The sequence below is a fragment of the Periplaneta americana genome, chromosome 2 (assembly GCF_040183065.1).
Source record: "Periplaneta americana isolate PAMFEO1 chromosome 2, P.americana_PAMFEO1_priV1, whole genome shotgun sequence".
In the NCBI taxonomy this organism is placed as follows: domain Eukaryota; kingdom Metazoa; phylum Arthropoda; class Insecta; order Blattodea; family Blattidae; genus Periplaneta; species Periplaneta americana.
In genome coordinates, this window is record NC_091118.1 from 64,332,670 (window position 1) to 64,348,793 (window position 16,124).

General features: G+C 37.9%; 1 protein-coding gene and 1 non-coding gene across 5 annotated transcripts in view; one reads left to right on the forward strand and one right to left on the reverse strand.

Annotated features, from left to right (window-relative positions):
• Positions 1–16,124, reverse strand: part of Klp31E (kinesin-like protein 31E) — a 517,900-nt gene that overhangs the window by 191,925 nt on the left and 309,851 nt on the right. The window lies entirely within an intron of this gene.
• On the forward strand, positions 8,627–8,698 carry TRNAT-CGU (transfer RNA threonine (anticodon CGU)). The gene has a single exon. It is a non-coding gene; the product is annotated as a tRNA-Thr (tRNA).

The window sequence follows — 16,124 nt, forward strand, 5'->3', positions numbered from 1 at the left end:
ACGCCAGTGCCAACAGGCTGACAAAGAAGCCAATTAACCAAGCAGGCAGGCTGGTAGACAAACTAGCCAATTAACCAAGCACGCAGGCAGGTAAGCAAACAAGCCAATTAACCAAGCAGGCAGGCTGGTAGACAAACTAGCCAATTAATCAAACATACAAGCAGGTAGGCAAACAAGCCAATTAACCAAGCAGGCAGGCAAGTAGACAATCAAGCCAATTAACCAAGCAGGCAGGCTGGTAGACAAACTAGCCAATTAATCAAACATACAAGCAGGTAGGCAAACAAGCCAATTAACCAAGCAGGCAGGGAGGTAAGCAAACAAGCATACAAACTGGCAAACAAGTTCAGCAAGCAAGCAAGCAAACGAGCTAATCAAGCAAACATGCAAGCAAACGATCCAATTGAGGAAACAAACGGGCAAACAAGCCAATCAAACAAGCTGACAAATAAGCAAATTAAACAAACGAATAACCAGGCAAATAAACCAATTAAGCAAGCAAACAAACTAACAAAGCAATCAAGCAAGCTAACAAAGCAATCAAGCAAGCAAACAAAGCAATCAATCAAGCAAGCAAACAAACAAAGCAATCAATCAAGCAAGCAAGATAATAAGCCAATTAAGCAAACGAGGTAATCAATAAAATTAAGAACCAAGCAAATCACATCAGCAACGAAGTAAACCATTTACATTACATTCTAATTATTGTGAGAATGTTGAATCAAACAAATAAAAAAAAAAAACTCTCCAGTGACTTGGCATGTAAGACGCAAGGCCACCTCTTAAGCTAATACAGGGCAAGGGACACGGATATAGTTCCTGCTTGTCTGTCGAGAACTGATTGATTCTCAAGTTTCGCTGTATTTGAAGGTGGAAACGATATCACTTGAACGACCAGATGATGGAAGTAAATTAGTAAATAGATAGCAACTCGTAGAGTAACTTACTAAACAAAATTAAATAAATAAATACATAAATAAATAAATAAAATAAGTAATTACGTATGCTCTAAATAAATAGGCAAATAGCTAAGTAAAAATATGAAAATAAAGTACACAAACAAATAAGTAAATAGGTAGGCCTAATCACGGACGATGCATCTATGGATGCTACTTCTATTATTTCGAATTTCGGAACTGTTATTTGTTGCATACTCATGGCTTGGTCTGTTTAATATGGAACCACATACTATAGATAATAATGCTTTAAAATGGCCATACATTATTACTAGAATATAATGTGTTCCACAAATGGCGGAATTGGAGGCACAAGGCGGTTCTCCCACCGGAGCCGTGGGAGGGAACCAGCTTCAGATCAGTCTCCTCCCAGCTTTCTTTGCCCACATATCTCTCCATTCATATGCTTTGTATTGTAATTACTAAACACGTTGGTTCTTTTCAATGCAATAACGCTAACTGGAGGAATTTTAAATATATGTATAGACAAAAATAACAAGTGGTACAAGAAGAAGTAAAGAAAACGTTTTAACAAACCTAGGAGTAAGACAAGGGTGCCCGCTGTCGCCCGTACTGTTTAATTTATATATTGACCAAGTCACACAAGACTGGATAGAATCAACAAAGAAATTGTACAAAACATATTTAACAACTCTCTTATTTGCAGATTATCAATTAGTAATAGCTGCTTCAGAGGATGGTCTTCAGAAACTAATATATGAATTACAAATCACAGCCTCAAGCTATAATTTAACAATATCTCCGACATAAACAAAAATTTTAGCTTTCTAAGGGAAAACACAGGTACGATGTAAAATTTTAATTAAAGACAATATAGTAGAGCAAGTAAGAGATTTTAAATACCTGGGCTGTGAAATTGGAAACACAAGAGAATTAGATCAACAAAGAAAATTACAAAATTTTAATCAAATATGTGGAACGAATAAAATAACCCTATTAAACAAAACAAGGAAAGAAACCATTTTGAAGTTTTATAAAGTCTTGGCAGTCCCATCTCTCTTGTATGGCTCAGAATGCTGGACCGTAACAGAAAACCAAAAACACAACATAGAAGTATCAGAAATGAGATTTTTGAGATCGGTAGCTGGATACAGAAGAACAGACAGACAATATAATGGAACGATAAGAGACGAACTGAACATATTCAACTTAAACAACAAAATAAAAGAATACCAAGAACATATTATCAACATTACAAAGAATGCCAGAATACCGTATCCCTAAAAAGATTCTAGAGTACAAACCCAAAGGCAAGAGAGACAGAGGAAGGCCTACGAAGAGATGGAGAGATCAATTTCTTTGAGAGGACGGAATAGGTCGAAAGGCCTAATCCCTGTGGATGGTGATGACGTACAGACAACATGCATAGCATGTTCAATAAATAACCGCTAACTTCAACTAAGACTTTACATTGGCTTGTAAATCAGTATACAGTATTAGTCTTCAACACAATTCCCTTGTTAGTCCGTGCGCTTTCACCACCGTAAAACCGAAGCATCTATGCCTCTTGAGAAGAAGCCTTGGGATCGACTTCGCGGCCAGTGCTGATCCTTCTCATCGGATTGGAAATTGTGCCCAGAAAGTATTTCTCTAAAGCCTTGGTTTTTCTGAACCGATGCATGCGAGTTGCGAGGCCCGCCTCGCACAAATCAGGACTATACAAGAGACAGTGAGTGGTTTCTATAGCTGCGAGGTACGCAGACCTGGCACCTCGTAGTTACAGAAACCACTCAATATCTTTCGTGTAGTCTGGATTTGTGCAGCCTCGCACTTCACAACTCGCATGCGTCGATTCAGAAAAACCAAGGCTTTAGCGGTCCAGAGATGATAATCATTGGGTGCTAGGTCTGGCGAGTAAGGCGTGTGTGAAAGTACCTCATACACAAATCCGTAATTTTCTGAAGTGTGACGGCAGCAGCAGTATGATGCCTGGCATTATCATGTTGCAATAAAATACCACGTTTGGTCAATCCTGAACATTTACGCCAAATTCTGTAATAAATTGCAATAATTATGATTCGTTGTTCACGGACTCGCCTATTCATATAACCTGCTTGCCCCGAAACACAGTAAGCCTAAGCATCACTTTGGCGGCTGAATGCTGACGATGGACTTTCCTAGGTCTCGCTGAAGTTTGGTGACGATATTCCATGCTGGCTCTTTTGCTTCCAGGACAAGTGATGCACTCATTATTCATCCTCTGAGATAATTATGCTGACAAAACATCACCTTCATCCTCATAACACTGCCATATGACGTATAGCCACAAATGAAATCACAGTACTCATTCCATGGTTAGTTATTTCTTCAACAACTATGAGCCTTACATCATTATGTTCATTGTCATTACAGTATTTTTAATATTCATTTTTAAATAGTGTAACCATTGGAAACTTAAAAATTTGCATGTTTAATTTGTATACCCTTAAGACGACGTCCAAACATTTTATGAAAATTTATGCAGGTGATGACGAGATACGACTGTTAATATTACAAATGTCAGTCTATGATTCACACTATGCAGTCTCCAAAAGAAAACACTTTTCTGTCGGAATCTCCACTCACATCCGACAACTACACAGAAAGTGTACTGAACCGTCATAGAAGGCATCAATGCGGAAAAACAAACGCAAAGCGAAAATAAAAATACAATTGAAGCGTCTCGTTAGTTTAAAGATAGATAGATATTGTTACCGTGACATGTCGAATCAAGCATTGGAAATGAGGAAGAAGCAACTCAACGAGTACAAGCGGCCAAAAGAAAACTGAACTGTCACCGAAATAAATGAACATCAACGATAGAGAAGATAGAAGTGTCATCGATTGCAGACAGTTGACAGCTACGGAAGGAAACTTGAAATTAATGACAACAAAAGACGAAAAATAAACAAACAAATTTATAACGAAAAAATGCTGCATATATTAATAACTAAGTAGCACTACTAAAAAAACGTGATAACTGTACTTTTAATTACATTTTTATAAAAACTTAATAAAAGACAAGCTAGTTAATTACTTTGCTCAAATGAAACCAATGCGTTAGCTTTTGCAACATTAGTGGCAGTTATTCATTCATTCATTCATTCATTCATTCATTCATTCATTCATGTGTTCTGTCCAAGGGCAGGTCTTTCACTGTAAATCCAGTATTCTCAAACATTTCCTATTTTCCGCCTTCCTCTTTGTCTCCATATACGATCCATGAAACTTAATGTTGTTTATCATCTGACATCTTATTCTGACCCGAACTTTTCTTCCGTTCATCATTCCTTTCAGTGCATCCTTCAGTAGACAGTTTCTTCTTATGCAATTCCTTTTATCTCTTCCTGATCAGTTTCAACATTATTCTTCTTCATCCACACTTTTTAGCACAGTCCTGTGTCTTATTCTGTCTGTTCAATTCAAAAGCTCCATTCTTCTTCTCTTCTGAATGAGGTTCTGGCTGATATGTATAAACCTATTATCAGGCAGTACATCTCACTTGACGATATGTCAGAGGAAGAACAATTTGTTTGTATGCACCTCAAGTCTGATTAGTGAAATATGTAGCTAATCGGCGATGTATGCAATGGAAGGGGAAAGGAACTGGCCACCCTACCCCATTATCTCCTGACCTAGTTGCCTCATGAGTGATGTCTTAATGGTGTCATTTATGAGGTTCAAACCTGTCTTCGGACAGTTGACTAAACAACAACATTCTTCTTCATATTCACACTTCAAATGTTTATAGTCGTTTCTCTTCATTTCGTCGTAATGGCAATGTTTCTGCCTCATACAATGCCACACTCCACACAAATAACTTCACTTCCTTAGTCCTTTTTTTTTTTTTTTTTTTTTTTTTTTTGAGGTCCGCAGAAGATACTCCTACTTAACAGTTGGTGGATGTGAATTCGTATCATATAATTAAAACAAGTTAAAAACTAGGCCTATGTGTGGAAACTGGAAATGTAGTGCGAAGTGGGATAAATATGACCATAAAAAATATATATAGTATATCGATCCTATTTGTGACTTAAAATGATGCAAAAAAATAATTACTTTACAAATACTGGGTGTTCAGTTCAAAATGTGTCATGTCTCGCTGTATGCCGTCATGTGGCTAGCCGATGAGCCTAGAGAATTCAATCTTCCTACACTTCCGCAGAGGTGTATAACCTAAGAGGCAGAAAAGTTGCCTAGCAAGTACGGCGTTCATTCTGAAGAGTACGTACCAATACGTACGGTAACGCCGGTAGTGGCAGGAATGTGAACTGTTTGAAAATACGTACTGTCGGGATATGGGGAGAGGGTTAAGACGATTACTTACGTATTTGTTGACATTAACTTTGACGGTCAACATGGACACGGAGCATTTGATTTGTGTTGTGGAATGTTACCGTACGCAACCGATGATAACAAATACCCTGCGTACGACTTGCCGGCGCAAAACACAGTTCGAAAGAGGTTATTGTAGCACACAGACCGTACAGACCGCCATCTGTTGCTACGACGTTCAAGTTATACCGTACACGTTCTCAAGTTCAGATTGAAGAACGCCTTAAATAATAGGCAACTTCTCTAACATATAAGCTGAAACTCGCTTCAAATCGGTGACCCAACAACAGTGACGTCATGACACACTTTGAAATGAACACCCAGTATATGTTCAGTGCGTCTGATATCCTAGATCATATATGAAGGGTACAGAGAAAGAACGGAGTCACAATTCTCATGAGAGTGACGACATCATCTAAGTCAGTATATTACTGCAAATTTTATGTGTTTCTCTTATCAAAACTGATAAAGGAGAATTATCACTACGGATACAATCATCCTTTCCTACATTTTCATTAGGAACAACAATAAATTTTGCAGTAATATACTGAATTAGATGATGACATCACCCTTAAGAAAATTGTGACTGTTCGTTCTTTCTCTGTACCCTTCATATGTAACAGATAGGTCGGCCTTATAGGCTTTGACGTTAACAACTTTTGTCAGGTTTACTACGCTGCCATCTAGTTGTTACATAAGGAGTCAAGTCATAATTCCCATTTGAATTGCATTAGCGACTGTACCGCCATCTCGTGTTCATTTACGGCGGACGGGTGGCGATCCTGGCGGTTGTCCTCTTCAAAATGCTGCCGATTTTAACATAGCGATGAATTATCTGTTACATATATGATCTAGGCTGATATCATGGCTTAAATCTTTTTTTACGGTCAAATTCACCACAGCGGTCAATTTTACCCCAGTTTATGGCATGGAATATAGCTCAGAGAAACCAGGGAGAGAAAACGCCACACGATATTTCCTTAAATGTCCTCCTATAAAAAAAAATCTCTCTCTCTCCAAGCAAAAACTGAAATGACGCCTCTGAACACGGAACCGATGACTACTTCCACTCCAGAAGTAAAAATTTGTATCGCCGTTGGTGGTGTCAGAACCCGCGAGCTTCTCCTCTAATGAATGACGGCATCGAGTCTCTATTTAACCGACAGAGCGGAGACAAGCTGTACTACCGTATTGCGCAGCGAGCTTGAAATTATTGGGTTCTAACTCGTTCGAGGCAATTAATCAGCGAGATTAACAAGCAGCGAATTTGCCGCTGTCTAAACGCGAAGCGGGGATAGAGCCTTAAACAGAAGCATGTCAAGTGCAGGAAACAAATTGTGTACAAGAGACTTACATAAGACAGACAGTCACTGGCGCAGGACAGGAATAACCACTGCCGCTGTGTTTGTCTCAGCCTTGCCTGTCCCAAGGTCTAATAACATGCAAGCAGTGTCAGACACAGGAAGACGAATTGGCGGACGAATATTCTACCATGTGATTCTTTGGCGAAAATGAAAACACTTTTCTATTTATAGACACGTAGGCAGGCAGATATGGTCGGCCGTAGCTTAACGTACAGTACACTTGCACCTCGTGTACCTATGGCAGTGTTCCTTCTTACCGAGGGCGGTATTTGTTACTCGCAATTTATTTAATAATTTGTAATACAACGTTTCACAACACATTAACGGAGACAGACTATGCAAAGGACCGATAATTAACTAGTGCAAATCACTGGTCAACAGTGATTTTGTTTAATGTAACATTTCTGCTGTTTCTTATATAATTTAATCTGCTGATTCCAAAAATAAAGTCAGAATTTTTCTATCGCCCACCATTTTTTTTTTGTAATTTTAGAAAGATTTATTTTTATTGTTATATACAGTCCTTAACATGCTAATCATAGGCGGAGTTATGGGGGGGTGCATGGGGGGCACTGCCTCCCAAATTTGTCTGAACCCTTTTTTTTTATTAACGTTAGAAAATATTAAATTCAGAAGAAATATGAATAACATATTGCACAATGCAGAAAAAGGAAAAGTGATCCCGGTACAATGTGTAAACTTAAAGACGAGATTAAATAAAATAGGCATATTAGAGTTTACATTTCATATATCTTCAGGAAAGCTTTACATAAAAAAGTTTCTGTTAGCATTGTTACGTAGTTTTATTGATGTATATGTACGAGAGAGAAAAATAGGGAGATTGTTTTAAATTATGCCCTATTATAATTTGTACTAGATCTACAGTTGAAGCCCTATACAACTCGGTCCGAAACATAGTGGATATGGATGTAACACTGTAAGAAACATGCCCCCGAAAATACCTTTATTAAATGATCGTATTCAGATTACCACGAGGGGAGAAGGTAAATGATGTTCCCCATAATCCCGTCATATGGGGATTGTATGGTTTTGCTTTGCCCCCCCCCCTCCAGGATACGGTTCTCTCTCCGCCTACAATGCTAATGGAAAGAAAATATTTCAAATATTTCTCTCTCTCTCTCTCTCTCTCCAATTGACCTATAACGTTAGATCATTGTTGCCTGTTAAGTCAGATTTCTTGAAAATAAATTTTATTCCTCATAAGATTGTGAGAGTTAGTATTAATATTGTCAGTTCAGTTGGAACTTACAATCATGAAACAATAATTTCGAAGAAAAATTGTTCCGGGGCCGAGTATCGAATCATGAATCATGAAACAAGTCTCATAAATTGTGTTTTCTTTGACATTATTTTAAGTATGATAAAAGTATCTTATAAAGTGAAACATGCCTCGAAATACTGTGTAAACCACATAAACAATTTTGTTATGTTTGTAGTTAGTTAAATCTGAAAGCACACGGGCGAATTTGAACTTACAAGTGTTAATTTGATTGAGGATTTGGGCCCCTGAAATCTGTTCTATTCCATGTAATTCTAATAATTGATTTGCTAAAAGGATTCCGTCATATGACTTTTCTAGATCCAATGATATGCCAGGAACCTAGGAATCATTCAACAGACTGAAACTTTCTAGGAACCACAGATCAGAAGATTACAAAGAACTTGTCAGCGAGCTGATTCAGAAATATAACGTGATGGGGTGTAATATGTGCCTCTCAAAATAACTTCTTGGATTCTCATCTATTTTTTCTTTCCTCAAAACCTTCGAATAGTGACCGACGAACGTGGGGAGCGTTTTCATCAGCATTTTTCTGAAATGGAAAGACGCTACCAGGAAAAATGGAGCCCAAATATTCTGGCAGACTATTGCTGGACACTCAAAAGAGATGTTTTCCAAGCCAAGTATACCCTTAAATCTATATTACAAACATCCGGCGCTGTGGATTGAATTCGGCGTAGCTCAGTGGTCAGAGCGCTTGGTACGTAGAACCAAGGGCCCGGGTTCAATCCCCGGCGCCAGAGCGAATTTTTCTCCTCAAATATTGATTGTCAATATTACAGATATTATTCTGTAGGACAAATTAATAAATCTATAATACAAACATTTTAGATAAATAAATATGATTTTAGAGAAAATGTTACAAGGTATCAATAGGCCCTACTAAAAAATTTGAATTAAATTTCATATAATTATTCAAAAACCCTGCATGATAGAATTTTGAGAACATATTTGAAACCAGCACGAAAAATGCTACAAGAATCACCCATTCTTTATCTTTTAACAAAAAATATGTTTAATTTTGTTGACCAGTGAATTAATAGGGAAAACCCACGCGTTACATGCTGCTCCGGAGTTAGAGGGAACAACTAAAGGCTGGTTCACAATAAACAGGAAACGAGAACCAGAACCAGAACTGAAAACGGAGGACGTGAAAGTGAAGATTTTTTATTCACAATAAACTGAGAACGGAAACGACTATGTATATCGATATGTATGTCAATAACGATATGTAAAGTCGATATTACGCATTCTGATGTTATGTGTGTATAATTTACCAAAGGTGTTCTCTCATGAGAACAAACCAGCCGACATAAACAGAGATTAACGAACTTCAGAATTTATGATACAGAATATTTAAAAATTAAAGTTTCACGTGGTAATCTGGTCATATGTACACGTATCATATACTGAAAGTGATTTTACTGAATTTCCGAGTTAGTTAGAAACGATGTATGAAGAAGAAATTTTGTCATGGCCTCCTTACTACAAAATATACGACGATCAAATAGCTTTATCATGGCAACAAAATGAATCTAGTAGGCTGTGATCGGAAACAAGAACGGCAAAGTTGAAACTTGGACAACCTCACGTTCCCGTTCCCGGGCTCAGGCAAGCTTCTCGTTAATTGTGAATGCTCACATTTAAATATATAGGTTACATTTTAACAATGTTTACGTTATCGTTCTCGTTCTGGTTCTCGTTTCCGGTTTATTGTAAATCAGTCTTAACCAGAGAAACCCAAATTCGTTGCTCGTCTGAAAGCAACGTTGTGGCTCGGTAAGAATGCCGGAAGCTTAGGTCTGATCACTGTTGCGGCTCGGTAAAAATGCCGGAAACATAGGTTTCACTCAATCTGTAATTCTATTTCACTGTAATGAATGCAAAGTAATAGTGTCATTCCATCCTTAGACGATGAAAATATACAGTGTGATCCGTTCGAGAAGACAAAATAAAATCGCTATAAAAATTATGATTAAAATTTTATTTTAGTTCCAGTATGGTGTTAAACAAGGAAGATTTCTATTCTTTTTACGAAGAAGAAGAAGAAGAAGAAGAAGAAGAAAAAGAAAAAGAAAAGATGCTCACATAGCGACTGAATAAATAAAACGCCGTTCACTGCAAGAAAAGTAGCGAAATATGTGTTGCGGTATGCAAAATTTGGAAGTGTAATATCAGTTCAACATCTTTCCAGAAGTTACATCTAGAATACCTGTACCAACAGCAGACATAATAGTTACGCAAACACTGTCAAGGCATGTGATTTTCATTGTGCAGTTACTATAGTTCTGTTATCAGTAAAGTTCGGATAAAGTAGCTGTATCAGGATAGGCTGTATATTTGTATAGCATAGGCCATAGGGCCTTGACTTGCTTCAGAACACTACCGCTTTCCACTAGCTAAAGAGTGGTTCACAATAAACCAGGAACGGAAACGAGAACGAGAACGAAAATAATGTTAAAATAAATGTATTTAAATGTGTGCATTCACAATAGCTAATTGTGAATATTCACATTTAAATACATTTATTTTAACAATATTTATGTTCTTGTTCTCGTTTCCGGCTTATTGTGAACCAGCCTTAACTCTACCTGCTTGGAAAAACGTTCCCCATCCCCTAGCTAAAACATCAGTGGCTATAGGACACGGACTAGTTGATGTTTGTAAACAAAACGCACGGACCAATAATGCCTATCCTGATACAGCTATTTTATCCGAACCATAGTTATCAGGTATGGTACAAAAGCACTAATAACTCATACCACTCTTCTAGAGGAACGAATCTTCACAAGGCGTTTCTTTTATGCGGCATTATCACATTAATGAAGCTCTAGTAACATATTGTATTATTAATAATGTTCAATTGATGGGACTAACACTTCAGTGTTTTATATTTATTTCCGCTTTATCGTGAAATATCCCTATATACGTGTACCTAGATTTATTAATAATATTGTATGTTAATGAAAGTCCTGGATCAAACCAATCAAAAGAATTATGCTTAGTCTCAACTCTTATATTCAATTAATTATTATCGAGAGAATCGATATCAGAAAAGCAAACATTACCCTCTTCTGAGAAGCCGTCCAAATTACAACTGAGCTAGAGAAATATGGTCCAAGGTTTATTTGGGTTACACATCCCTTATCTAATTTGTCCCAATGGGATTAGAGGAAGTGAACATTTTGTGTAATTTCAAGAAGTACCTTTCAGGCTCAGGAACTGAAACTGCAATTTTAACAGAAGACAAGCACTTACGGAAATTGGAAATGCTACTCCTTGACCCCTTCACTTGTTGCACGGCGCCTGGACTCTGCTGCCCCGCACAACGGTTATGTTTTGCGAGGATGCAGAAAGCACCAGACGTCCAGAATGTAGGCCTACAATATGTAGTTCTACAACAAACGAGAAAATATTCCTGCTTCCCGTTGTGCCACATACAGAAAATATTGTGATGTTGACATATATTAATTTCTATATTTTTTATGGACTTACACATTTTCAACATTCCTGAGGTAGTTCCACAACATGAAAGCCTTTGTCCGTAACTCCTAGCTTGGTATCAACTTCTATCGACGTAATGATAACCTCTGACTTTTCCTTCTATAGTACGAGGCAGAGTCAAAAAGTAACCTTAATAACTCTTTTATTAATTGAATATGTACAATAAGACTACAAACACTTTATCACTTTTCAACATAGTATAACAGAAACACTTACATTGAACGTAGTGGGTACTATGTTGAAAAGTCATGACGTGTTTGTAGTTTTTTGTACAGTAGTGGCAAAAAAAAAAACCGGACCGACCCTTGTAGCTGATACAAAAGAATCCTGTGCTGTGCATTGTGTCAAACTGTGGTAATTTCAATATGGATAGTGAAGCCAGAGGTATGTATTACTATTTAATGTAAAATACGCATTTATCTTTGCCGAATAGAGGTAGACATGTAATATTGATGCCAGATGAAAATAAAACTCTCAAAGTTTTATCGTCTGTAAGTTTGAGACACTGAAGGAAACAAAAGACGGTAAGAATCGAACAAATGCAATAAATTTTTATTGTTACAATTAATTATACAAGATTGATGTGTTTTGTGACTAGCGAAATTTGAATCTGTGACTCTGAAATCAGCTACAAGTGTCGGTCCGGTTTTTTTTTTTTTTTTTTGCTACTACTGTACATACTCAATTAATAAAACAATTATTATGGTTACTTTTTGACTCTCCCTCGTACATTAATTACATAACTGTCTCAACAAAAATAACACCCAATGTTGCCAAGTTTTTAGTTTCTGCTTCAAGCATGTATATCAGGCCTGAGCACTAATACCTCAATTGAGTCACTGCAGATTTCCCCTTAATTCTCCACTCCACCTTCCCCGGCTGAGACGAGTAGAAGGAAGGTAAGCATTCCTTAGTGACGGATTGTATAAGAGTCATCATAGGTTTTACGAACTTTCGGCTCTCGCTGATCGTCTGAAATCCATCACTGAAGCACAGTGCCTACTGTACGTTTGTTTATGAGACAGTGCAATCGAAAAAGAAGTGGGCGGGAGTTTCTGAGTTCCGTTTCACTTTCCTATTGTGCCTGGGGCTGACGCATAGGGTATTTCAAAAGTCTGTTCAAACATTAAACCGCTTGATATACCCTATATATTGTATAAAGTCAAATAAATTTAGGTGGAAACAATTTAAAATGGAATTATGTTATGTGGGATCAACAGAGAAGTGCAGACGGTTGTCTCACACTAGTTCCGATCTCAGGCGGCAGACTTCTACGACATAGGGATACAGAAGTTGATCCAATGGTAAGACAAATGTCTCATTTTCGGAGGAGACTATGTTGAAAAATAGTTCAACAATATCTGTATCTTTTCTAATAAAGCTTACTATGAAATTGTGTTCTCTTTCTGTAAACGGCGCCAGGGAAACTTACTTTCCTGAGGGCCCTCGTAATTGCGCTTGAATGGCCAAAATTTGTATAAGCACTTGGCTTGACATTATTAACATGGTGGGAAAAAAAACTGTTTTATCTGCCCCCATGAGAATGTTTGCTTTTAAGTTTATTAAGTCGTGACCTCATGGCGAAAAACAAACAAACAAAACAAAAAGCAATTCATTTCTCAACGTCGCTTTTGAAGAAGCGGTCGCAAAGCAAAGGAAAGTTGAAGTGAAGTTGGAGAAGACAAGCGAGTGGCTTTAAACAGGGGCGCTCAGCCATGAGACGCGGTTGAGTTTTAATCCTCTGGGAGCAGCATTGATTGATCGTGAGACTGCAGGCGGCAGACATAATGGCAGATTAAAACCGAGCCCCGTACGCTCTGCGTGTGACGTGAAGCAATTTTGTATTGTTATCATGGCGAAGTCACGACTGCAAGGCGACAGCTGTAGAGAGCTAAGTCTCTATACTCTTGATTTTTCCAGTACCTCTATTTTCGAGACAAATTTAGTTGAACTCTGGATTTGTTTTCTCAATATTTTATAGCAATGATTTTCTAGCGCTCATGACAAAGAATTGCAATGGGAGGCGGAGGAGGCAGATGAAGAGAAGTGGAGGCAAATGAAGAGAAATTCAGCAGATGAAGAGAAATGTAGCGACAGATGAAGAGAAATGCAGCAGACAGATGAAGAGAAATGCAGGAGACAGATGAAGAGAAATGCAGGAGGAAAATGAAGAGAAATTCAGCAGACAGATGAAGAGGAATGCAGCAGACAGATGAAGAGAAATGCAGCAGACAGATGAAGAGCAATGCAGCAGACAGATGAAGAGAAATGCAGGAGACAGATGAAGACAAACGCAGGGGTTAAATGAAGAGAAATTCAGCAGACAGATGAAGAGAATTTCAGCAGACAGATGAAGAGAATTTCAGCAGACAGATGAAGAGAATTTCAGCAGCGGACAGACGAACAGAAATTCAGCGGACAGACGAAGAGAAATGCAGAAGACAGCCGAAGAGAAATGCAGCAGACAGATGAAGACAGACGCAGGGGTTAAATGAAGATAAATTCAGCAGACAAATGAAGATAAATGCAGCAGACAGATGAAGATAAATGCAGCAGACAAATGAAGAGAAATGCAGCAGATAGATGAAGAGAAGTGCAGGGGTTAAATAAAGATAAATTCAGCAGACAAATGAAGATAAATGCAGCAGACAGATGAAGATAAATGCAGCAGACAGATGATGATAAATGCAGCAGATAGATGAAGATAAATGCAGCAGACAAATGAAGAGAAATGCAGCAGACAAATGAAGAGAAATGCAGCAGATAGATGAAGAGAAATGCAGGGGTTAAATGAAGATAAATTCAGCAGAGAGATGAAGATAAATGCAGCAGACAGATGAAGATAAATTCAGCAGACAAATGAAGATAAATGCAGCAGACAGATGAAGATAAATGCAGCAGACAGATGAAGATAAATGTAGCAGACAAATGAAGATAAATGCAGCAGACAAATGAAGATAAATGCAGCAGACAAATGAAGATAAATGCAGCAGACAAATGAAGATAAATGCAGCAGACAGATGAAGATAAATGCAGCAGACAGATGAAGATAAATGCAGCAGACAGACGAAAAATGCAGCGGACAGACGAAGAGAAATGCAGAAGACAGACGAAGAGAAATTCAGCACACAGATGAAGAGAAATTCAGCAGACAGATGAAGAGAAATTCAGCAGACAGATGAAGAGAAATTCTGCAGACAGATGAAGAGTAATTCTGCAGACAGATGAAGAGAAATTCTGCAGACAGATGAAGAGAAATTCAGCAGATAGATGAAGAGAAATGCAGCAGACAGATGAAGAGAAATGCACGAGGGAGATGAAGAGAAATGCAGGAGACAAATGAAGAGAAATTCAGCAGATGGAGTAATGCAACAGACAGATGAAAAGAAATGGAGCAGACAGATGAAAAAAAAGTAGGAGACATGAAGAAAAATGTAGGAGGCAAATGAAGAGAAATGCAGCAGACGATGAAGAGGAATGCAGGAGGTAAAACAAGAGAAATGGAGGAAGTAAGAGAATAGAAATGAGATTAGAAAAGAAGTGAACAAAACAGGCGAAACAAAAGTAGAAGGAAAACAATAGAAATGGCAGGAATTAAAGGATAACGATAATAGGAGAAGAGAAGTGAGTAGAAATGAGAAAATGAGGAAAAGAAAGGCAGAAGAAAAATTTGTTTTGTGTGCAAACGATATGAAGAAACGCACATCAGCTTTTGTTCAATATTGGAGATACAAGTCGAGATGACGTATATTCGCATTCAGTCTCTACTGCGTCTTCGAACTGTTTTCAGAAGCGTCGCGCCGGTGTAAATTTCCAATATATGTCTGTGGGCATCAAACTGCTGATGTGTAAGCAAATAAGACGCAAGGCCAATAAACACGCGGCTACGTAAGAGGCTCCGTGCTGCAAAGTACAAATTGCTGTCAAGTTTTGCGCCGCCGTCATTTGCATACTCTTCCAAGCACACCAGATCACATGAAGAAATTACGTCGGTACTAACTTCTTACTGTTCAAATTTAAATCCACCGGATCGCGATTCAAATCCCAATAGGAAAATGCTAGTGTTTTCTTAAAATGGATAAGTAGAATTTTAACTATCTTGCGGACTATGATGATTGTGATATTTGAGTTCGATGACCATTATTTCAATGATGATTGTTATGACAAAGAGGACTAGAGTTATTTAGTACACATGGCAAGGGTGGTAATGGAACAATATAATCTGTTATTTATTTAACAACATTATTTTTTTCGGAAAACGTATTATTTGTTTTTCTTGTGTTAAATTTTATATTACCTCGTTACATGTTTCAGCCTGCTATCGGCTGTCTTCAGAACTGGTTCTTGCTGGTCTTGGCGCCTTTTGTTTGTTTCTTGTGGGGGTGTGTTTGTGTAGTGTAATGTGGAGTCAAAGAGTGTGTGTGTTCTGAAATTGAGTTGTGTGTTGAGAATTTTATTTGAATGTGTTTTTGTGTGTCTGTAACACATTCAAATGAAATTCTCAACACATCTCAATTTCAGAACACACACACTCTTTGAATCCACATTACACTACACAGACACACCCTCACAGGAAACACAAACAAAAGGCGCCAAGACCAGCAACAACCAGTTCTGAAGATGGCCGATAGCAGGCTGAAACATGTAACGAGGTAATACAAAATT